This window comes from Giraffa tippelskirchi, chromosome 14 (genome assembly GCF_054371585.1).
Source record: "Giraffa tippelskirchi isolate mGirTip1 chromosome 14, T2T-mGirTip1v1.2.pri, whole genome shotgun sequence".
NCBI lineage: Eukaryota > Metazoa > Chordata > Mammalia > Artiodactyla > Giraffidae > Giraffa > Giraffa tippelskirchi.
In genome coordinates this window covers 59,665,241-59,690,528 of record NC_137288.1, presented here as the reverse complement: position 1 = coordinate 59,690,528, position 25,288 = coordinate 59,665,241, and the positions used below count along the sequence as shown (strand labels likewise).

Below are 25,288 nucleotides of genomic sequence, written 5' to 3'. Positions count from 1 at the left end.
TGTAGAGCCTGAGATCAGAAATGCCACCCCCACACCCCAAGCCCATCATGGGCTCATTATCTGGTACTTTCTACATCCATGTTTGCCAGCTAATTTCCTGCCCTCTGTCCTTGGCTTAAAAAAAAATCGGAACTGTCATTGCAGATTTCCAGTCTGACACTATCCCAACTTTCCCTGCTCCGTCCTCACCCCAGATTCCTCAAACTCCTTTTGTAACATAATGTGGCTTGATTAGCCAAGATGAGTTTGCAGCTTGTCTCACTGCGAAGAACCCACTTTCCTAGCATGCCAGAACTCTGTTTTCCTGGTAATTAGGTTTTACAGATATTTTTGAAAGGGAGCCCAATTCTGGATCAATTACACTTGGACACAAATGCTGTGCTGTTGTGGATACTAAATGAGAAAGATGAGCAATTATCTGGGGGTGTTGGAATAAATGTTGTTATGAGTATTTGACACAGCTATTAGACATCAATGAGTGGGTTTTCAGTAAATGTTTTTTACGCTGTATTTTATTGAGAAAACAAAGTGTCTTAATTAAAAAGAACTGAGAGTTGGCCACTTAAATTTTAGCCACTTGTTTCTTACCAGTGTGTATGGGTGGGAAGGATTTGAGTGGTAAACAGTTAAGAGGACTTTTTTCTCCCCAGACCTAAATAGTCTAGGGCCATGCTTATTCTTCAGACTAAAATGTCATGTACAGCCCAGCAGAACCATGTGAAATCAAAATAATTCTGGATGTGGTGTGTGTCAATCTGTATTAGTCAGAAATGACTTGTAAGAGAGAATATTTTCTAAGTTTTATGCTTTGAAGGGCATGAAATATCAAGAATTCAAGGCTAATGCAATGTCACTGAGCATAATTCTTCTCTCATGAACAGAAAAGAATCAGTGTCCCCAGAGTTGTGCTTGGGGCTCCTGTAGAGGAAGCCAGGATCTGGTGTCTTCCTGATCATATAGTGTTTTGACAGTGCCTTTTCGCTTTTACTGCATGCTAACCTCGTAGGTGCCTCATCGTTCAGAGTTCAGCTTTTATTCATCTTACAGTGGGGGCACTGAGGCAGAGAAAGGGGAGAATGTTATTCCTGTAACTCCATTCACAGCATTAACATATACTGAGCATACAGCTTGGGGTTTCTAGGCTGGCCTGGGTGAAAACAAAAAGTGAAAAGTGAAAGTGTTAGTCACTCAGCCAGGTCCGACTGTTTGTGACTCCATGGTCTATAGCCTGCCAGGATCCTCTGTCCATGGGGTTCTCCAGGCAAGAATACTGGGGTAGGTAGCCTTTCCCTTCTCCAGGGGATCTTCCCCACCCAGGGATTGAACCTGGGTCTCCTGCATTGCAAACAGACTCTTTACCAACTGAGCCACCAGGGAAGCCCCTGGTGGTAAAAGATCAGGGTGAAAGAGGCCCCCTGATCATACAGGGAGGCCCTCGCCTCTCCCCAGCCCTGCAATTCCCAAGGGATGTAGAGGTGTGGCAGGGTTACAGCAACAATTCATAGGTGGCCACTTGCTCCCAAGGGGCCCTGAAGGGCTTGGTTCCCCACCCCCACTGTGGGTGAGCTGATTCCCTCCCTCTTTCAGCAGGCTGTGGGAACTTGGGCGAGGAGGGACCAGCTGGCCGAGGCTGGGGCGGGGGTGTGGGATCTGTGCTGTGGACGGCTGAAGGAGTCCAGGCTATTTATAACCCTCCTCCCCTCCTGGGAGGAAAAGACTCAAGGGTCTGGAACCAGGCTCGGCACTGACTTCTCCCCTGGATGGCTGTGCCCACTGGGAGAAAACCTACCGCCCACTGCCTGCCAAGTGTTGGAGTGACCCCTGACCTGTGTGGAGGGGCCCTGCCGGGCTTCTGGCAGTTTCAGCTGTTCTGGGGGACCAGGGATACAAGCATTTCCTAGAGCTATGGTGGCCGCGTTTTCTCAGGCACTGACCCCCTATTTGCACAAAATGAGGCACATTCCAGAAACCTCGCAGGGCGGAGCTTAAGAACCCGCTCAGGTCAGGGGTAACCGGCTTCTGCAAATAAGGGCAACAATGAGTTTTATGCCGAGAAACTTTTATGCCGAGAAGATTCTGAAAGCAACAAATTAGACACGGCCCTCTCTGACCATGCGCTGTGGCATTTCTGTGCAGTGCTGATTGAGGGGGTCTGAGTGTTTTCCCTCCTCCCCGACCCCTTCCCCAGACCAGTCCCCAGTGGTCCCCATTCCCTCCCACTCTTCAAGCCAACACCCAAAACCTGTGTCTTCAAAGACATGGTACCCGCCACCACACCAATTACAACTTCATTCCTGAGACTGGGCATATCTTCTCCCTGGGTCAGTGGAGGGAAGACTGGGGCTGGGGGCCAGCAGAGGAAGCAGGCAGGACACTGAACTCACCTCTCTGTTCAACCCCTTGGAGTGAATGAGTCCACCCTTCAGAACCAAGTCAGGCTCTCACAGCGGGTTTTACCAGGCGGCCCACCTGGAGAGGTGGATGCCGGGCAACTCCAGCCGACGGTGGTGCCCTGCGAGCCTGGGGCAGCTTTTGGGAGCTGGGCTTGTGTTGTTCATCTTCACACCCTCAGCACCCACCCCAAGGCCAGGGCACAGAAATGTTTGCTGAACGCACGCCGAGGGCTGGGCATGGTGGACAGGCTTGCTCCTTTGCTGCCATCCACTGTGCTCCTTGGTGCTGTGAAGGGGATATCAGGAGGACCAGGACGTGGAAGCAGAGTGTGGGTAAGAAGAGAGGGGGTTCCATAGGCATTTTGAGAGCCCTGAGTCAAGCTGATTGGGCCTCCGGGATGATGGGAACCCAGTCATCAATTCAACTGACGGCCATGCAGTCCTTCTCTATGGGCTCTCACGGCGCAACCCAGCCTCACGGACCCTCATGGAGCTGCAGAGGGAGTCTCCTATAGTGGGGCAGGGGGGCCACTCATGTGCTCCCCTCCTGTGGGCTCTCTGGGGTCTGGCCCCTGCCTTCTTCTCTGACCATCCCCCCACCCCCTGGTACTCCAGCCACCTAGCTCCTTTTTGCTCCTTCAACACACGGAGCTCATGTGTTTCTCTTTGGCTGTTCTCCTTGTCTGCAAGGCCCTTTCTGTAGATCTGCCTGTAGCTGGCTTTAACCTTGTCATTAGACTTCAACTGAAAGAGCCCAGTAATGTATTCTTCATAGCACCCCAATCTGTCTGGGGCATAATCTTGGTTCTCCTTCGGTCTACTGTCTGCCTCCCCCACTAGAATATAAGCTCCATGAAAACAAGGTGTTTGTCTGTTTTGCTCCCCAGGTATTCCCAAAGGCAGAACAGTGCCTGGCAGTGGCTGAGAAAATAGTTGGTGAATAGTTGGTGAAATAGTTGGTGAATGGTGATATGCGCGTTAGTGCTAGAAGGTATACGAAGATGAATCAGCCAGGGTCCTTGCGCTAGGGATCCCTTTAGCTTAGAGGCAGATATAAAGCTTGTTCATACTCACCCTGATGTGTGGCAGAAAGGGAAGGTGGCATTCAAGAGGTACAGCCCAGGAGGCCTGTGGTCAAGCTGCCCTAACCCTGATTTGACGAGGATGGTTGGCTTAGGTGGAGGGGTCTTCTTTCCAATGGTATGAACTCGGGCAACTGACCCACCTCTAGCATTCAAGTTTCTCTCACTTGCTGACTGCCACCCCTCTCTCTCTTCTATTTATTTACTTCTTTGATGAACAAGAGTTCCAAGCATAATGCCATCCTTGGAGAGTCAGGAATGTTGTGTTTTTCCACCAGCTCCATTCATCTGCAGCCTTCTCAAAACAGCTGTGGACAGCTGGCTGCCAGCGTGGATGTGGGGAGAGCTTCTCTTCAGGGCCAAGGGGGTATGCACAGCCCTGCAGGAATGGGGAATTTCATTTGTGTTTCACATCCTGCTGATCTCCAAACCCCACTGAAATGGTGCCTGTAAAAACAGATACATGAGGAAATTAAAAAACTATTAGCATTCAGTTTGCTGCTTATTTTCTGATTATAAAAGCAATAGGGTCATGATAGAAAATTTGGAAAATATGGAAAGGTATAAAATTAAAACAGAAAACTGCTTACAGCACCCTGATTTTGGAATATTTCCTTCCAGTCTTTTTTCTGTATTCACCAGCACGCATGGAGACCTACTCACATATAAATATAATTAGGATTGAGTGTTGTTTTCTACAACTTTGAAAATCCACATAGTTTTTTTTAATAAACAGAAAGCTTTCTTTTTCTTGGAAGTTTGGGAGTGATTCACGCTCCCACCGAATCACTGATACTTAGAAGAAAATGTATTTCCCAGGTCTCCTCACTGGCTGAGAACATTTCAGTAGGCTTTACCATCCACAGTTTGAATTAGGAAATCAGCACCCTCCTGCCCCATTCCTAACACTGGATATGGTTAGAAAGACGTGGTGGTGGTTTAGTTGCTCAGTCATGTCTGACTCTGCGATCCCATGGACTGTAGCCCACCAGACTCCTCTGTCCATGGGATTCCCCAGGCAAGAATACTGGAGTGAGCTGCCATTTACTTCTCCAGGGGATCTTCCCAATCCAGGCCCAACCCAGAGTTTGAATCTGTGTGTTTTGCATTGCAGGCAGATTCTTAACCCCTAAGCCAGGCAAGCCTGGCCAGAAAGGTATTTCTCATTAAGTACCTCCCTCCGATACCTTGTTAAGGGCCACATGTATACAGTGTTGCAAGCTGCCCCTTACTGAGGGTTCTGTTACCTTTACCAATGCCACAGTGTTCTTTAGCAACATATTTTTATGGTTGTGTTGCATTCCTTCAAGTAATGTATCATACTTTATTTACCATTACAAAACACAAACCATACCCAATGCCTGTTAGCTAATCATTCCTTGACCTACAAACAACAGCAGCGGAACCTTGAGAAATATGAACCAGGATGGTTGGATTAGCATGTTTAGGGCATCACTGTTTGGGGGAAACTTTCAGAAGCCCAGGGACTTTGTCACTGTCACTGCTATGCTCAGGGTCCAAAGAACGCCTGGTGGGCAATGGATGCTCAAGATACATTTTGCTGAATGAGTTAAACGCAGAATACTTCCTGAGAGAGACCCTGGTTAAGTCTGTTGATGTCAAGGCTTTTGAGAGTGAATTTTGCTGGGGAGGGAGTTCAGGACCCTGAGGAAGAGCATCACCTTCTGGAAAGCAGAGTAGGAAAGGGCAGCTTTCTGACTTAATAGTTTTGATGGATTTTTGAAAGAGATGAAGTTTAGATGGAGTCTTGATATAGGAGCCTAGAGACACTTAATTCTGTGAGGCAGGAACCTCAAGGTCAAGACAGCCCCAAGGTCAAGGGTGTGGGAACAGGTTGTTTGCCTAGGATGTGGGGTGGCACCCATCCAGGGAGTGACTGGAAGCAGAGATTCTTCCAACTAGCACGTCATCAGGAGCCCAGAACCTACTCCAAGGGGAGGAAGGGTCCCTGGGGACCACGGGGCTTCCAACCCTGCCTTCGGGCAGGTATTGTCCCCATCCTGCAGGTGAGGAAGCCGAGACAGGTTCGGGGTGGTGGGGAGCATGCATGTGGAGCTGGTCAGCCCTGAATCGTATGGCTTGGCCCTTTCCCCTGGTCACCTTGGGCATGTTACTTAAACCTCTCTTAAGTCTTAGCTTCCTCATATGGAAAACAGAGATAACCCACTCCATAGGGCTGCTGAGAAAATGGGATGAGATGATGCACATATAGCACTCGTCACAGTTCCTGACCAAAAAGAGGAGTCCCCACATGGAAGCCACAGTTATTGACTTGGGAGGAGACCAAGGATTTGTGTTGAAGAGGATTCAAGACTTTGTTGTCTTCTCCTCTACCTCCTCTTCCTCCCCAAGCTACCACTATACTTTAAGCCATAAAAATCCTCCAAGACAGATGACTGTTGGGAAGCCAGTGCTCAGATAGAATTAATGTCGCTTGTAGGACGACAGGATCTCTCTCTTCTACCTCCTACAGAAGGGGAGAAACACTCCTTGCAATCATTGTGAGCATTCAGAGTCTCAGTGTTAGTGTGGTGTCTGGGGCACACTATCTACTCAGGAATGCCTGGCATGGCTGGTCTTTAGAATAGGAAATGGCTGTGCAGAGACTTGGACTTGGGACAGGTCAGTTTTGCCAACTGGGATAAATGGCTTATGACCTGGAGCAGCACAGTCTAGTGAAGATATAATGTGAGTTCTGCAGGTAATTTAAAATTTCTAGCAGTCACATTTTAATGTTTTTTTCTTTTTTGGGGAGGGTGGGTGAGGGTTTTTTTTGTTTGTTTGTTTTTGGTTGCACCATGCGTCATCTTAGTTCCCTGACCAGGATCGAACCATTGCCCCCTGCACTGGAAGCACGAAGTCTTAACCACCGGGACCTCCAGGGAAGTCCCACATTTTAAAACAGTAAAAAGAAATGGGTAAATGAACTTTGGTAAGATCTTTTGTTTAACCCAATATATCCAAGATATTACCATTTCAACATCTGACACCAGTCACATTTCAAGGGGTCTGTAGTCCCCTGAAGACAGGGTGGAGAGCCTGGGGAACAGGTTGGAGGGCCAGTCTGGGGGAGCTGGGGCTACCTGGGGGGCTCTGCATGGCCAGAGGAGGCCACGTGTCACAAGCTGTGCTCTGGGAGGAAACATGTGAAAAGAAAGCAAATTCGGGAAGAAGTGAAGGGCTATGAGACTTTTTACCCCAGCCCTTGAAGGGCCAACTGTGTATTCCTGGGACCTGTTCCACTGTGGACCTCAATTTTCTCATCCTCAAAAATGCGATTGTATTACCTCAGAGCCATTCTGGCTCTGGTTTCCCTCATTCCTGCAGAAAAGGCATGGAAAGCAAATTTAGCCACTTTGTAAGTTTGAAGTGGGTGAAGGTGGGGCTTGGAGAGAAAGTTTGGGCAACAGAGAATACTGCTGGGCCCCATGTTTAAAAGCATCTCGTCAGAAAGTTCTGTCTGGACAGTTTAGGGAGACCCACACGTCTCTCTAAGCCTCTGCCAGGGTGCATAATCTCTAGTCACTGCCATCAAATTGCATTTATTTAAAAGTATGTTTTGAGGATGGAGGGGGACCTCTGTTCACTGTGTTATTTTTAAAAAGTGACACGTTGTCATTGTCTTTAAATTCTGAAGCTGCGCGTTGTTGCTGTTCGTCCCAGATGGCTGTGAATGGCAGCCATAAAAGAAGGGAGGGGCCCTGCAGGAAATATTAGAACAAAAAAGGAAATATTTCAGCTCTGTCATAAATGGGCACGTGGCCTGTCCAGAGAGGATGTGGGAAGAGAGAGGAGAAAAGCAGCAGGTGTGTTTGGAGGGAAGGGTGTGTCCGCAAATGTATTTTAAGCTCTTGGAGTCAGAGGCACTGGTTTCATCACATTCTGGTGAGGAGGGATTTGAGGTTTTTATCTGCCTGCCACAGGCTTCAGCGAGGGGAAGGAAACTCTCTCTCCTTTTTAAGGAGTGTCTCTTCTTTTTAAATTAGATTGTCAGTGAGTAACTAGCTGGGTCTACCTGGGGACTCCCTCTTTCCACAGGGGAGCGGGCCTGTGTGCTCTAAGAGCTGGTCCGAGCAAACCCATTCTCCGAGGAGGAAACTGAGGGGGTCAGAGAGGCCCTGCCCCTCTCTGAGGTCCCCCAGGAAAGTGGAGAGGAGCGCAGACCAGTGCCAGCGGCTGCCACGCGTCCTTTCAGCCACACAAGGGTGCCGCCTCGGTTTTTGTTTTCTCCGCAGTTAACAGATGACTCAGCCGGGCTGCCTTGAACCTTTTTTAAATGGGGATTTCTCTTTTATGTTTTCCTAAAGTAGATTTTTTATTACTTTTCCACCCATTGTTTGCTTTGAATTTCTAATTTAATTTTTTCGAATAGGTCAATACTTACATGGTTTAAAATTCAAAAGGTACAAAAGGGTATTCAAAGTGAACTGTCTTTTTCTCACCCCATCTCTTAGTCCCCTTTTCCCTAGGCAACCACTTCTGCTGGTCTCTTCGGTTTAGAGATGTTGAATGCACGTACTGGAAAATATGTATATGTGTATGTGTGTGTACATGCATGTGTGTGTGTACATGCATGTGCATATGTATTTAACATTTTTTTTATCTGAATGGAAGCATACCATATACATTCTTATTTCACTTTACATTTACTGAATAGTAAATTTTGACTATTTAAGAACTTTTTTGTTCTTTTTTACTTGTTTATTTTGACTGCATAAATTACATTATATGGCTCTACCTTGGTTTATTTAACCAGGCCCTTATAGATGGATGTTTTGGTTGTTTCCAGGCTTTTGCTTATTTAATAATCTTGGGTTTTACCCAATGACTTTTTTTAATGAAAGCAAACCTTGAATTTTCTGAATACAGACAAATTGATAGTATTCTAGGCTTGCTGATTTATTGTTCACAAGGTGCTTCAAAGAACAAAATTGCTTGATTATTTAAAGATTAAGAGCAGAATAAACTTTTTTTTTGCATCAAGCTTCCTAGAAAACAAATTCTGTGGCCGACATTATTAAGCTAATGTTTCTTGAGTTCCTACTATGAGCTGTGTCCTGGGCACTGGGCCAGGCAGTGGGTGGGGGAGCACAAAAGGAGGAGGCTTACAGGATGGCCCTCCTGTTCTGGGCCTGGGGTTGGAGTGGGGGTGACTTTGATGGAGGGAAAGAACAATTAAAGCAGCACTCTGGGGGCAGCCTTGAAGGAGGGGAAATAGGAGCCATGGATGGAATGTTGGGCCCTTTGACTGGATGTGGGGGCGTGGTTTCAAGGAGGGGCTCTGGGCTGACTGGCTGCCTGTGAGCAGTGAGTGTTCCTGCCCAAGCTTGTGGACTGTAGCCAGGCTCCCCTGTCCATGGAATTCTCCAGATCAGAATACTGGAGTGGGTAGCTATTCCCTTCTCCAGGGGATCTTCCCAATCCAGGGATTGAACCCAGGTCTCCTGCATTGCAGGCAGATTCTTTACAGCTGAGCCACCAGGGAAGCCCAAGCTTGTCACACCATGTCCTTGGTCCCGCTCACCTGCCTCTCTAGGTCACCATCTATTTGCAAGGTCTTCCGTAAGGCAGAGTCTGGCACCCTGGGTTAGCCAGGTAGACTGTGTCCTCACTGTGCTTCTTCTGACCTTGAGGAGCTTTGAAACTCCTGTTTATCCCAGGAAAACAGAGAGTCTGCAGTCTGGAGAGCAAGGCTCTCCCTGAGGCCAAGCCCTTCTCAGCAAATGGGCAGAGACGGCAGAGCAGCCTGCCGACAGAAGGGATTGGGATTAATGGGGGGAAATCAACCCCACTGTGTTGAAGGAGGCACCCTCGACCCACTTGAACTGGAGCCCTCATGGGCTGTCCCTGGGTGTTTGCAGCTTTGTACTCCCCTCCTGGACTGAAGGCATCTCCTTTCAGGAACACTGGCCCCAGTCCTTTCAGCCTGTTCTCTTGGGAGCTCATAATACTTACGGAAGCAGCCTGAATGTAAACTTTTATCAGCAGGCTTGAAGGCAACCAACTAAAGTTGCTGAAGAGTTCCAGACTGGCCCTAGAAACTGCTCATCACAAAGAATTTTTGCTGGTATAGATGTGGGGGTGGGGTGAGGGAGGGAAGCTGGGATCCCACAGAGAAAACAAGGTGCATTGGAGCCCCCACTGTGTCTTCAGGGCTTCCTTGTTGGCTTAGACAGTTAAGAATTCATCTGCAATGCGAGAGAACTGGGTTCGATCCCTGGATTGGGAAGATCCCCGGGAGGAGGGCATGGCAACCAACTCCAGTATTCTTGCCTGGAGAATCCCCGTGGACAGAGGAGCCTGGCGGGCTACAGTCCATGAGGTCTCAAAGAGTCGGACACAACTAGCAACTAAGCACAGCACAAGCTCTGCAGAACATCAGAAGAAGCCCAAGACATGGTCTCCCTCAAGGATCTGAAAACCTGGCTGGGAAAGTGATGATGTATGTAAGATATACACAGGCTTAATGCTGAAGAGCTAAGTCATGCAGTCTGTCTTGTAAGAACTGTAAGACTTTACAGAAAAGAGAGGTTGTCTGCCTGGAGTCGACAGGATGTGAGACATGAGATGAACCTCAGAAAGGGAGCGAGGTAGGAGGATGGACACTAACATCAGTTTAGTGACTGCTCATGGCAGACACTGCCCAGGTGTGGTATGCCCATTTATGCCCATTCAGTCCCACAGCAATGTACATTTGGCATTATTATTTCCATTTAACAGAGCTCAGATTTCAGAGCCCATCTTCTGCCCACTGCACCTAAACTGACACTGAGATTCCCAGAGATTATTCAGGGAGAAACAGTCTGTGCACAGGAATGGTGGTGGGACCCATGTACCCTGTGTCATGTTCTGCCAAGAAGCTGCCTCTTTGCAGAAAAGCCCATGTAGGAAGCAGGAGGAAATACAGTTGGTTAAGGAGGTGAGGCTTGGAGGAGTAATTGCAGTAAATCTTAATCCCCTGGCTGTTTACCCCTCTATCCATTTCACTCTGTTTTTTTTTTACTGGTTTAACTCAATTCTGGTATGCTTCAGGGGATGCAGTAATGTCAATTTTCCCATTAAGCCTTAAGAATTTAGGAAGAGATAATCCATTTGATGGGCTTCCCTGGTGGCTCAGTGGTAAAGAATCTGCCTACCAATACAGGAGACGTGGGTTCGATCCCTGGGTTGGGAAGATCCCCTGAAGAAGGAAATGACAACCCATTCCAGTATCCTTGCCTGGAAAGTCCCATGGACAGAGGAGCCTGGCAGGGTACATACAGTCCATGAGGTCACAAAAGAGTCAGACATGACTTAGCGACTAAATAACAGCAACAACAACAATCCACTTGATACCAAGTATTAAAACCATGTATTTCAGTCCAGAACCAAACTGGGATGATTTTTATCCATTGACCAGTATCTCTTTCTTATGACATTTTGGGAAATTGTTTTTGGAGCCAGTTATGGCAGGTGGCTCTAGTAGTAAAGAACCCACCTGCCAATGCAGGAGATGTAAGAGATGCGGGTTCCATCCCTGGGTTGGGAAGATCCCCTGGAGGAGGGCGTGGCAACCCACTCCTGTATTCTTGCCTGGAGAATCCCATGGATGGAGGAGCCTGGCAGGCTACAGTCCATAGAGTCGCAAAGAGTCAGACACCACCAAAGCAACTTAGCACGTAGGCAAATGCACGGCACTGTTGTAAAAATGCAACTACCAGCACGAAGGAATATCAAGCCACTGGGCCCAGGTTTTAAGACATCCCAGAGGTGTGCATTTGTCTGTGTTTTCTCTTCTGGTAGATTTGTGGTTCTGTATTTTAACTTCTGTGAGAGTCCCATGACTTGCTAAGGACTTTGTGACTCACCGTGAAGGATGAGAATTCCTCTTTTATTACACCCTCTGTTTGGGCTGTGGGCCTAGTACTATGTGGGGTTGAGGGATGACCGGACAGGAGCAGAGGAAAGGATGTGAGGGCTGGTAAATCCTGGGTAATGGTTAGGCTGTGTGATGTGCTGGAAAGCTTCAAGGACCCCATTCCAAGGCCCAAGTTTTCGTAAGAGCCTCCAGTAGATTTCTGTCCATCTTTGTAATCTCAGGGTTCTCTGTCCTGGTACTAACTTATACATAAATAGAAACCACTTGAACACAAAAGCCCACCTGTTGTTTTTCTGACTGCCTTTAGCACTGGGAATGAATGAAGTCTTAGTAGGTTTGAATCTGACCTGAAGAAGTTATGGCGATCTTCTTAGGCTTCTTGCCCTGACTCTTATAGAATGTGGAAAGCACCCCGAGGGGAGGAAAACATTTCCTGTTTCTGGCTTAGCTCTGATGTAGGATGTGCTTATGCCCATTTTGCAAATCATCTCGTAAGTCAGATTCCAGCTCTTTTCTGAGAACTTGGTATCTGTGCTCACAAGCTGGGTGGTACAGATGAGAAAACAGAGGGCGAGATCCCAGTCTCTCTCCTGGCCAGCCATGGGGACACTGATAGCGTGTGCTTGCCTTTGTTTACCTGGAGCCCTGCCGTGTTTTCCTAAGATGCTTTCCTAAGGGCGTGGGACTAGGGATAAAGGTTGTAAAAGTGAATTATTTGATAAACTGATATTTCCGCTTACATTATGGAAAACTAAATCACGCTATGTTTTATCTCCATTGCTTTGCCAGAAACTCCTCATGACAGATTCTGATGCACCAGACTGAGCCACCTTGCTAAGCATCACTTATTTGCAGAAGTCATTAGAAGCCATTGTGTAACCAGAGGCTTTTCTGTTCCTTCCTTAACAATTTTCAAGACCCTGTGTTTGTATAGCCCTGACTCAGCACCATTCTATTTTGGGAATTTGTTACCTCTTTTCAGATTCTGGAGTGCACTTCCCGAGTTTTCTGTTCTTTACTAAGGAATGGCTATTACATAGGTCTTGAGTCCAGGTCTGAGGTAGTCACACCACAAAAGGACACATCTTTGTATCAGGACTCTGCCTTGGGATACTGGAGTGACCTGGTACCTCTTCCTGCCTAGCTTGTGGACAAGCTAACATTTTCACCATTGTAAATAGTGACATTCCTGGGGAAAGTAGCACTTGCCACAGTGGTAAAGCATTTCAAAACAACATACACCCCCCCCATCCCTTCTCCCCCCCTTCTCCCGTTCACCTTCCTCCTTCCCTTCTTAAGTAGAATCACTGATGGAAAGTGCCCAGCATACTGGCTCTCACAGAGCCCAGAACTCAATAAATAGTATCGATTACTACTAATATCATAATTATCATATTCAAAAGGAAACCATAGCCCCCAGTCCCTTTGTGGTCACGCTCGAGAGTCAGAAAGCTCTCGTAGCCTGGTGACCCATTCCATTGTTGTTTTTTTTTATTTTTTTATATTCCATCCTTCATATACACACACAGCACATTAAGAGTCTGTTCATTCTTGGGATGTATGTGAAATTCCAATTCCTGTCAGGAGAATTTATGTGTGGTTTTAGAGGGGATAATCGACCAGTTAGTATGTGCGCACTGATTTTATACACATACGCGTTGCCGTTTACAGCACACATTATAACATCTTCAGTCTCTGCCAAGAATGTGTATTTCTTAGCCCCGTGCATTTGCATATTATGGGTTCATAATTTCAAATAGCTGTAAAGATCTCTACAGAAAAATGTAGTCACTGTACTCTGATGTTCTAAATCTCAATGTAGTAGTAGAACCGGGCTAATTTTTGCCCCTGCTAATATACCAGCCCTATAATTTTCTCTCTCTTTCTCTCCTCACACACACACACCTCTGGCTTTACTTCTCAGCAAGGATTTAATAGATGGAAGCTGAGTTATGCTGCCTATTTCATAGACTTCATTACCTTTCCAAAATATATCGTACACTTGGCACAATGTACTGTGGTCTTATTACAGATGATTAAAAAGAAAAGATTTGTCAAAATAAATGAAGCCACCGCATCTAGTCTTCCCCTGGTTTGGATCCCTTGCTGCTCACCCGTCACCCCACCCCGCACCTTCAGTCATCTGCCGTGGGTCTGGCTTAGCTGCGCTCCTGACATGGCAGAGAGCTCTTCACAAATTGCCCTTTCAAGCTAATATCACCGGAAAATCCAGCCACACACACCCACCCTCTAATCAGTCATTAGAGAATCTGCCAGTGGCAGCCTTGATTTGACCAAACAAAATAGAGGAGAAGGAAGAAAAGAAACCTACATGTTTTTAAGATCTTACAAGTAGAAGGTACCTGAATTTTAAAAACAGTCAAGTGGAGATTTTCTTTTTGAAGTTCAGGAAAAAAAAGGACGCCAAGTTGAAATCTGTTGTTGTTCAGTTGCTAAGTCACGTCTGACTCTTTTGTGACCCCATAGACTGTAGCCTGCCAGGCTCCTTTCTGTCCATGGGATTTCCTAGGGAGGAATACAGGAGTGGGTTGCCATTTCCTTCTCCAGGGGATCTTCCCGACCCAGGGATTGAACCTGAGTCTCCTGTATTGTAGGCGGATTCTTTTCCACTGAGCCACCAGGGAAGTCCTAAGTTGAAGTCTATTATGCCCCATTTCAGTGTGGGGGGAGTTAAATAGCTGAGCCTTAGGAGTCTTCCAGTGCCATGGTTGCAACAGAAATGCTGCAGAAGTTCACCATCATGGGACTGACCTGGGCCATGGAACTGGCCGGGGCTGGGAAGGAAGTCCAGTGACTTTATTCATTGTCTGGTCTGTTTTTCCCTTTTGATGTCCAGTCAGAAAGTAAATGCTGCCCTGAAGACTGGGCACTGTATGCCCTTTAGAATATCTAGAAGGGTTCTGGCTTCCTTGAGGCAAAAAGCAAGTGTTTAGTCACTCAGTTGGGTCCAACTCTTTGTGACTCCATGGACTGTAGCCCACCAGGTTCCACTGTCCATGTGATTCTCTAGGCAAGAATACTTGAGTGGGTTTCCATTCCCTTCTCCAGGGGATCTTCCTGACCCAGGGATTGAACCCAGGTCTCCTGCATTGCAGGCAGATTCCTTGAGCAAGGGGCATCATTTTCCAGGTGCTAAAATGACAGCATCTGTAACTCAAGTGCTGAGGTTGCTGACCTCAGGGTGCTTATGATCACCTTGCAGCCTCTTGGGTTCTGCCCTCTATGGCTTATTGTTACTTAGAAATGTCTGCTTTATTCCTGTGTGTGTCTGTGTGTGTGTGTGTGTGTGTGTGTGTGTGTGTGCGCCTGTGTGTGTTCATCTTGAAGCTGTCCTGATGGAAACTTCCTTTAGTTTTGATTCAGAGTTTAATTGCAGAAGTATTAAATGAAAACTTAACTTTATAAAAATTCTCTTTTAAAAACATTTTAACAGCTTTATTGAGGTATAACTTATATGCTATAAAATTTACTTTGTTTTAGGTGTACCACGCAATGATTAATTTTTAGCACACATATATATCTCTACATACATATATATGTATGTCAGGGAATGTTATATGTGTATATATATACATATGTATGTGTATGTATGTATACATATATTATATGCACATATATACATATGTATGTGTATGTATGTATACATATGTATATGTATATATATTTGTGTATATGTGATATCAGGATTGTTAGTGGGGCAGAGATTGTGGAAGGAGGAGGAAAAGGAAAGGAATCTTTTGTCCTACGCAGCCCTTGTACTTGTGTCCTCTCCCTTTATCTTTTCTGCAGAAGGAGCCACGTGGGCAGGTAGTGTGGAGGGCAGAGCAGGCTTGCAGGGGGCACACTCTGGGCAGCGCCCCTCCTGATTCCTCTTGGTCCCACCCTGGCAGGTGGAGCTTTTCACTGCTTGGACAACAACTGTTCCTCCCTGGTCATTAACAGTTCACAAGTGCCGAGGTATTGTCACATCAAAAACGTATTCATTAGCACGTTTGCCTAACACCATTTCCTGTTCTCACTCACAGACTGCTGCAGCGGATTTCAGAGGTCATCCAGGCCAGTGCCCCTATATACACACAATCAGATACTGTCCCTAGGGCTGAAGGATGTGGTCCAGGGAAAATTGCTGGTCAGCAGTAGACCTGGGGCTAGATCCGGGGCTCGCGACTGTCCAGGAGAGTGGCACTGCCTTTTCATTGCACTGCCCTGTCGGAATGGCCTAATGTGGACAGGGCAAGTGGGCAGGAGGGCGGGTGACAGTGGCGTCATCCAGGGTTCATTTATCTCCTTATAGGCGTCTCGTGTCCCACCTCCCCAGTCCTGCTCCAGAGCTGTCTTTTGCTGCTTTAAAGCATCTCGGTAAGGACACCCTGCTGTCCTTTTTCATCACTTCTCATCATCTAGGAATCCTGAAAGGAGCAGAGGTCGAATGAAGAACCCACTCCCTCAAACCTTTATTCCAGAAGCAGCAATCTTTTGATTATATCTGACAAGTCCAAACGAAGAGACTAGGCCAAACAGAGAAACGGCCATAGCTTGTACTTGGACTTCTGTGTAGAAACCACTGTTGTGTTATCCTGGTTGCGTTTTGTTGGGGTGTGTATGTGTTTTAAAAGAAAGTTCTCAGAAAACGATGTTTGGGGGGCAAAAAAAAAGAGCATTTCATCTTAAAGAATTCAGAGCTGTGCAAAAAAAAAGCGAGTGAAGAAACCAATTGTATGAAGACGCAAGTAGCTATTAGATACCCAATGTGTAGTGGAAAGGGGAGATCTTATGCTTTGAAAGGCGAACAGTCCTTCCCTCTGATTCAAGGGAATTCACCCTGCTAGGTTGCTTACTTAGAGGCTTTCCCTTTCAGCCTTTGCCAGCTGGTGTGGAGCCGAAAGCCAACTAATGGGGCAGAAAGCCAAGCTTTCCCTTGTGCTGAAGCCAGAGGGGGAGAAGTAGGTAGACAGCAAACTCGAAGAGAGGAGCAAAATCGTGACAGCTAAACAGTGGCATTTCCAGCCGGACAGTGGAATGCTTGAGCCTGGAGGAACTAGATGAGCCGAGAGGACAGGGGTGTCCAAGAGCAGGGATTCTCTACAGGGGGTCCCCAGATCTCCTGGGAGCTAGTGAGAAATGCAAATTTTCAGGCCCCACCCCACTAAGATCAGCTGAATGAGAATTTTCTATGCATGAGCCCAGTGATCTGGAGTTTAACCAGCTTTCTTGGAGGTTTTAATGCACTCTCCAGTTTGAGAACCATAGCTGTAGGAAGAGTGAGCGGTATGTTAAGCCATGATCGATGGATAACAGCTGAGGGTCAGAGTACTGGTTCTGCATTGTTTTGTTAATGTCATAATCAGTTAAGTCATGTCCAGTTAATTTAATGAAGAATTTTATTATCCTATAGAATATAGAGTTGACTGAATTGCATATCAAAAATCCAATAAATTGGACATTATACTTTGCCTTATAACACGTTAAGCTGAAAATATTTCCATGCATTTCTAATAAAATTTTATTACATGTGCTTCAAAAACAACCCCCAAATCCAATGAGCTTCACTCAGAAAGAGCATAAAAGAGAACCCGAGAAACAGATTGACTGGCTTTAACTCCTGGCTCTGCCACTTAGCAGTCATGGGAAGTTGAACCTGTTACTTTAGATTTCTGAGTCTCTTTTTTTCTTGTAGAGTCAAATCAGGGTGGAAAATTACCTACTTCACAGAGTTCTTGAGAGTAAAGGAGGCTGAGAGACACCATGCAGGCAGAGTGTAGCGCAGGGCCTCGCCACACAGAGGACTTCCTTCCCTGGGCAGGTGCAGTTTGCCTTCATGTGGTGGCAGTCGTCCAGGTGACCATGACCTGGCTTCTCAGGCACTGAGTGCTAACATTGGAAGAGAGTTGGATGGTCCAGTCCACTCGGTTCATTTTATTGATGAGGCAATGGAAGCTGGGAGATTTTAAGTTACATAACAAGTTATTTGCTGAAGGAAGGCTGGAGCCCCTGTCTGCTGCAGCTCAGCTTACTGACTTTCTTGACCAGGCCACTTGTTCTCACACTGACCTTGTATCACATGAAGGTGAGTGTGAGGGCCAGAGAAGGGGTCCTTTTGTCAACTGTAAGGGCCTCTGGGCAGAGGAGAAGGAGCTCAAAGGCTGCCAGCTCTCACTCAGGTTGCCCCTCTTACTTGCTGCTCCTGCCTTGGTTTTCCCGGCATGGAGAGCAAAGTATGAATGCAGAGCCATGGCCTGCCAGGAACTCTGGACCTTGGAGATGCTGGACTGCAGGTCTATCCCTGGAGAAGTGGAGGCTCAGAATGGGCAGGTCTGGGGGTGGGCTTGGAACTTGCAGTGACTGTGAGGTTGTTGGAAGGTTTTAAGCAGGTAAGTGATACGTGGTGATTATAATATTTTTAATTTTTGTTTTAGATTTTTACAATGTGGGGTTGGTTTCTGCCACACAACAATGCGAATCAGCCATAACTATACCTATTGTGATTATAATTTTTAAACAGTCACCAGCAGTTACTAAACATTGGTCTTTAAGTGTCACTCTTGGACTGTGATGGGGCATGATAGTGGGAGTGGCTTTTACTTTTCATTTTATTCATTACTTTTTGTTACTCTTTGACTTTTTTTGACCATGTCTTACTTTTATGATGTGTGTATGCATTAAAAAACTAATTAAAAAAAATGAAGCTCTCTTCTAGATCAAGGGAAAATAAATTTTATGGAGACTATCTAGTGCTTTGGAAAAGATGAAAGAGATAGATTGCTTAGCAAAAAAAAAGACTATTTTTTGACAAGAAAAATGTATCTATGTATAGAAAAAGTCTAGAATAATGAATATTAAAATATTATTAAGATTAACATTTTGAGGGGACTTTCCTGGTGGTCTAGTGGTTAAGACTTCATCTTCCAATGCAGGGTTGCTGGTTTGATCTCTGGTCGAGGAGCTAAGATTCCCACATGTCTTGTGGCCAAAAAAGTGCACAACAAAACAGAAGCAGTATTGTAACAAATTCAATAAAAGCTTTAAAAAATAGTCCATATAACATAAATCTTTAAAAAGATTAATACTTTTTGGTTAAGCTTGTTTTCTGATTTTTCTAGTATGAACATATATTACTTTTGTAATTAAAAAATGACTGATTTAATGAAAACACTAAAAGGCAACGGTGTCTTTGATCAACCTGGTGGATTTTCCTTTAATAAGTGTTCCCAGGACAGCCCCACCCTTCCTGTGGTTGCCCATAGTTTCATCTGGCATAACTGATGGGGTCTTTAAATACGCCAGCAACACTTTCCTGCTGAAAATCTTCTGCCTCCAGCTCAGTAAGCATAGGCTTCTTCTGATGTGGAGAAGGGATTCTGGAGAAACCTGTGTATAGAGAATTCAGAGAGCTCCCATTCACCCATTTAGTGGCTCATTCAGAATATGTGTCAAAGGCTTTATGAATGTCAGGCCCTGTGCTGGGCTCTGCAGGGTCAGTAGGCATGAAGGAGCATGGCTGCTTGCTTTCCCCAGCTCTCTCCTTTTCTGTATTGATCCAGTTCTTTGTTTTTGTATCAGGAGAGGGTCTCCCTGCTTGCGAATGCAGCTCCAGCTGGCCTCTTCAGACTGGGGTTTGGATCTGGGTGGTCTGGATGACTGAAGCTGTGAGGCCACTCAGGCGGAATACCTGGTGGGGGGGCAGTCCTGACATCACTACCATTTATTAATATTTTCTGTGTGCTAAGTACTCACACATATTTTCAATCTTTACAACAACCCTTTGGGGGGAAGAAAACCAAGCATCAGGGAAGTGACGGTCCTGGCTCAGGATCATATGCTGGGAAGCTGCCTGATCAGGATTTGAATCCACATCTTCCCATCTGTCTCTGAGTCCCACTGTCTCCACCCTGCTCTTTTAAGACCTAATCTGTAGAGGTGCGGCCGGCCTCCAGGAGCGCACAAGGTCAACAGGCAGGCCCACTATACAAACACACATAAACATGGACACACGGGGTGCTGAACGTCTCTCTGTGAATTTGTAAAGGACAAAATGTGGCTTAGCCATGTGCACAGTTAACTTGCTACTTCCAGCCTAGAGCCTCCACATTAATCAGACTGCAGGGCAATTATTTAGAAAGTGTGATGACTCAGACAGGGTTGGGCTGCCGTGTAACTTGGTCCAAATAAAGACTGGAGGCAGGAGGAGGCCAGATGAATCCTGTAAACAAGATGAGAGGGGATGGCATTTGATCTCTCGGAGAACATCTTTTGTAAATACTGATGTGCCTGTCTAACAATCCCTTTGTGCCTACTGGTTCTAGATCAGTTATACCAATTGCTTTCATGTGAAATGTGCTAAGGTGCCCAAGTGTTTCTGTCTTCCAGCTCCGACTTCTATGATATTAGTGTCTGTTAGTCTAAATGAAATGAGATATTTAAAAATCAGTTTGCTAAAACCAGCTTCTCTCAAGGATTTCCCATTATAGAAGAAAGTAATACAAGCACTGCTATATTTTACAGACACTTAAATCAGTTACTCAGCAACAGTTTATTTGTTCTTTCTGTGTCCTGACACACTGCTAGGTGTTGATAAGATAATATACAATACTTGATCTTATGGACATCTTCCCTCAGTAGGGAGAAGACATGAACATCTATTGAAACAATATGAGAAAATAGAGGACAGCATCAGAAATTGTTGGCAAACTATTTGGTATTACAGGTATTCACAAGGACAGCAGGGAGGGTGGCCAATAAGGGCAGCTTTGTGGTTGAGGTTTTGAAGCATGCCTGGGATTTTGACTAGAAGGAAGAAGCAGTCTTATAAAACAAACATGCACCTCACTAGAACTGACTCAAATGTGATCCTTTTTATGGCCGAGTAATATTCCCTTGTATATTTGTACCACAACTTCTTTATCCATTCATTTGTCGATTGTCATCTAAGTTGTTTCCATGTCCTACCTATTGTAAATAGTGCTGCAGTGAACATTGGGGGTACATGTGTCTTTTTCAATTATGGTTTTCTCAGGGTATACACCCAGTAGTGGGATTGCTGGATCATATGGTACTTTTATTCCTGATTTTTTTTTAAGGAATCTCCTTACTGTTCTCCATAGTGGCTGTATCAATTTATATTCTCACCAACAGTGCAAAAGCCAATTATACAGGAAAAGAAATATTGTATATTAATGCATGTATATGGAATCAAGAAAAATGGTACTGATGAACCTATTTGCAGGGCAGAATTAGAGGCACAGACACAGACTTTGGATACAGCAGGGGAAGGACAGGGTGGGACAAATTGAGAGACTAGCACTGAAACATGTACATTATCATATGTAAAATAGAGAGCTAATGGAAAGTTGCTGTATAAGACAAGGAGTTCAAAGTGGTACTCTGTGACAACTTAGAGGGATGGGATGGGGTCGGGGTTGAGGAGGAGGTTTAAGGGGGGGGGACGTATGTATCCTTATGGCTGATTCACATTGTTGAATGGCAGAAGTCAGCACAATTGTAAAGCAAGTATCTTCCAGTTAAAAACAAAAACAAACAAACATGCATAACTAACTAGACCAGTATTTTAGGTGAAAACCATGCTTGCTTTCTCTCTTTGTCAGTTGGTACTCATGATATTGATACTCTGTAAGCTGGTTTGTTTTACAACTTTCTGATTTCCTGGAGGAGGCAGCTGGCCCTAAGTGATACTACAGTGAGACCCCTGAGTTATCTGTGGATTTCAGGTGACCAAGTTTTCCATAATTTCCGCTACAACTGCCTATTAGAAATAAAAACCCATTCATTTTGGGCATCCATTAAAATGGGGGCTGATTTTTTTTTACCATGGATAGACCTAGAGATTGTCATACTGAGTGAAGTAAGTCAGACAGAGAAGGAGAAATATTGTATGACATCACTTATATTTGGAGCCTAAAAAGAAATGATACGAATGAGCTTACTTGCAAAACAGTAAAATACTCACAGACTTAGAGAAGGAACTTATGGTTACCATGGGGGAAGGATGGGAAGAAGAAATAGTTAGGGAGTTTGGGACAGACATGTGCACACTGCTATAGTTAAAACGGATAACCAACAAGGACCTATTGTATAGCACAGAGAGCTGCTCAATGTTGTGTGGCAGCCCGGAAGGGAAGGGGGTCTAGGGGAGAATGGAAACATGTATATGTATGTCTGAGTCACTTGCTGTCCACCTGAAACTTTACAACGTTGTTAATCGGCTATCCTCCAATGTAAAATGAAAATGAGGGCTGGCTTAGTGGGTGGATTTAATACATTTCACATTGGTCTCCTCTCTAATTTAAACAATGGCTCTTCCCAGAATGCTCTTTGGTACACCTTATCTTTCTACCAGAAGAGTCCAGTAAATCCAGATTTCTGACTTCCAAATCCATCCTTGACTAGGCTCTCCAGTCTCATTTTCTCTCTGCCTTTGCACACACTGACCTCAGCTACTCTGCTGTCCCTGACATGACAGGGAATTTCATGCCCCCTCCTCGTTTTGCTCATTATAGCCCCTCAACCTGAAATGTTCTTCAATTCTTCTCTATTAAAATCCAACTCATCTTTTAAAATTTACCATATGTGCCTCCCACTCTAAAAAGTCTTTCTGGATCATCCCATAGGAACTAACAGCTCCCACTGCACAGTGGGCTAAAACAGGAGAAACACAATAGAGAAGCCGTGTGCAGGGGACCCAGAAGGTTTGGAAGATTTGACAAGGAGAGGCTCTAGAGAGTTCTAGGAGATTTGGGGAGGAGAGAAAGAACACCTTGAAAGATGACTCAGTGGGTTATCATTTAGTGTTCAGTATCATTCTTTGAGCTGAAGCAGGACAAGACTGGAATCTCCATTCAGTTACTGCAGATTGCTGGATTTTGCATCTTTGATGAGTCCTCGCAGAGACTGGATGATGTGGAGCCCCTGGATTTATTCAGGTTACCAGTTGCATTCTCCCAGCACATCTGTACACAGGCTGTATCTCACCATCCTACACTCAAGGTTCTTTTGTGTGTTTTCTGCTCTTCTGTGACCTGGGTTTTCCAGAAGAGCTCTGATTTGTGGTTTGGAAAATATGGTGACTCTGGGTACACCGAGCCTTTTAAACTTAGATTGCATTCCCCTCTTTGCCAGGCAGCTCTGCCCCTCTGTTTGCAGCACCGCACTGGCCAGGGTAAAGATTTGTTGAATCGATGAGAGAAATAGACCTTGAATCCAATTTTGCCTGGATGTTAGGTACATTTTCTTCCCTTGTGGACTCAGCCTTTACCCTCTTCCCTTCTCTCCATCTCTTCTCTCCACCTTCTCATATCTAGCCTAGAAGATGCTTGCTGTTGGTGGTGGGTAAGGGCAAGGTTTCTTGATCAGCTGTGACTGTCTTTGGGGTAGAAGTCCTCTCCATCACAATTCAATCTGGGATGTATTAGCCAGAGGGTGTGGCCTCTGCTTAGGAGACACCTCTTTCTGATTGCATTAGGCAGGGGCTGGGATGGCAGGAATAATAGGCAGAGAGTCAGAAAAGAGTGGAGGTTAAGAACCTTGTCTTCTAGTTCAAGCATCCTATGGTTCTGTGACTCAACCGTAAGGGGTTAAAAAGAGCATACTTGTGGGAGCTTGGGGGTGGGGGGAGGGGAGAACCTCCTCAAGCATCAGGGCAGCTGAAAGGCCACTCTGAGGGAGCTTTGTAGAGACACATGGGCTGTGTGTCTGCCGCACTGGCTGCCTGCAGCATTACCGTGTGGGCTGGCGAGGAGCAAGGAGCAAGCAATGCTGTGCATGGTTGAAACCACAAATCACGACTCTGCAAATATCAAGGGTTTCCTGTGTATTTCTGAACAGCTAGCTGGAAGAGGTTAAAGGGACTTTTTGTCTGCTTCGGTACGTCCATCTCTGCCCTCCTACCTTCCACTCTCGATGGTGAGTGCTTTCTGGGCAGGCCTACCTTTGTGTAAGGCCACATTTTACACCCTTTACAATAAACAGCACATGCATTTGGAATTGTAATGGGGCCTTCCACCCCCTCTGGCTGTACCTCAGGACGGGATCTGTTATTGCTGGGCTGTGCAACACCAGTTGGCTAGGATAGGAACTGAAACCCTGACCGTAGCCCTTCGTCATGATATTCTAATGCAGTGACCCTCATCAGCCTCAAGAGGTTGTCAATTGCTTCCTAATTGCGACACAGGGCACTGTGGGTATACCAGGGGCTACAAATATCTCAGAGACCTATAAAAAGGTTTGTGACCTAAAAAGAAATATTGTTTGCAAGTTGAAAAGAGATCTGCAATCCAAAAAATAGTAAGCATGAAATAAAACATGTCCAAAACATATATGAGGTCTGCCATGACTCACCTCAGCTGTGCAGTCACGGTGGCCACCCTACTCAGCCAAGGACATGCGTGCGTTTGATCAAGCGGCTGCAATGAGGCTGCATCTGACACTGGGATGTGTCAGATGCAGCCTCTGTGATGCCTTTTACATCTTCCCCAATTCCGCTCCCAGCTTCCTGGACACACCCTCCAGTTTCCAGCAGCTTCTCTTCCGGCAATGTGGTGACAGGGGCCATGCTCCTTTTCCCACTTCGTTAAAGACTCACCCAGAGTGGTTTCAGTCCCCCAGTTCCCAGTATGCGGGAGCTCCAGGGACCGTCTGGCTGGATTCAGGGCAGGTGACCTGTCCCAAGGCTGAGCTGGTCAAACACGCCATCAGACTGAGACAATGACGGTGGAGGACTTGTCCTGGGGTGGGTGGGCGTGGCAGGAAGCTAAAACCACGTATCAAGCCTTGTTTCCTATTTCTATCCTTCTTCCCTTTACCTCTCTCTTCACGGTATTTCCCAAATCTTACTGAGTCCACCATCTTTTTGCCTTCTGTCTTTATCCCATCGGCTCCACTTCCATTTTTAGTGTTCTGGTTCAGGCCCTTGTGATTTAAAATGAGGTAAGGCAAAAAGGACTGAGGCCACAGATAGATCTTTCTTTCCCACTAGTTCTGACCCCTAAGATTATTCAGCCCTCAGGATTATCTTTCTAATACCTGAGCTTAAACTCCAGTCCCTTCATTAGAGCGTGAGACCTTTGCAGGCCTGGCTCCCAGAACTTCCTTCCAGCCTCATCCAAACACTACAACTCTGGTGACAGTCTGCTGTTTGCTGTTCCTACCACATGCTAAACTCTTTTATATGCCTTTCTAACCCTCCTCCCTTTTCTGGTGCTTTAGAAAAATATTAAAAAAAAATTTTTTTAGACAATTCAAACAACAGAGTATAAAAAGAAATGCAATGAAAAGTATTCTACTATCCTTTAAACCTCATCAATTTTTAGAAGATTCTAGTTGAAATAGCATTTTACTAAAGTTTTTGTTTTGGAGGTCTAAAAGGAGTTATTCATGAAAGGAAATTCTATATTGATCTGAGCCTGCTGAGTGTGAGGGCTGATAGATGAATGACCCACGGTCTTTTGAGACTAATGCAATTATATCCACTTTTGATTATGTTACAGAAGTCCATTGCGATGTAATACCTACACAAAGTTCACATCTGGCCTAACTAACTTAAGGAGAAAATATTGGGTCAAATTTGAATTACTGCTAAACAGTGATTAAAGTATTTTCACATCTCCACTTTCGCACCTTTCAAGATGCAGAATATACCTTGAGAGTAAAGAATGGGGGAAAAGAATGTTAACACTTGGTCAGCTGTGTATTTTATCATTTTGGGCAAATTTTAATTTAAATGTTATTTGTAGAACTGAACTGAACTGAATATTTAGTATGGCAAGTCACCTGCACAGCAATAACAACAAGGATGTGTTTTCAAGTCAGTCATGAGATTTCTGAATTATATTCTGTTATTGGTTTTGGTGTTATTTTCCTTCTTTTGTGGCTTGGATAACGCAGAGGTAGTTGAAAAGAAA

At 45.5% G+C, this 25,288-nt stretch overlaps 1 protein-coding gene and 1 long non-coding RNA gene across 8 annotated transcripts in view; both read left to right on the top strand.

Annotated features, from left to right (window-relative positions):
- Positions 1-25,288, top strand: part of ZBTB7C (zinc finger and BTB domain containing 7C) — a 456,655-nt gene that overhangs the window by 84,396 nt on the left and 346,971 nt on the right. The window contains exon 1 of one of the 7 annotated variants that reach the window (XM_081563473.1): positions 23,200-23,291. The exons of the other annotated variants lie outside the window; for them this stretch is intronic. The gene's annotated coding sequence lies outside the window, so the exon portion shown is untranslated. Of the gene's footprint in view, positions 1-23,199; positions 23,292-25,288 lie in introns of those variants that run through there. 7 annotated transcript variants of the gene reach the window in all.
- Positions 8,747-13,402, top strand: LOC145534978 (uncharacterized). The gene is made up of 2 exons (XR_014075151.1): positions 8,747-10,766; positions 11,116-13,402. It is a non-coding gene; the product is annotated as an uncharacterized LOC145534978 (long non-coding RNA).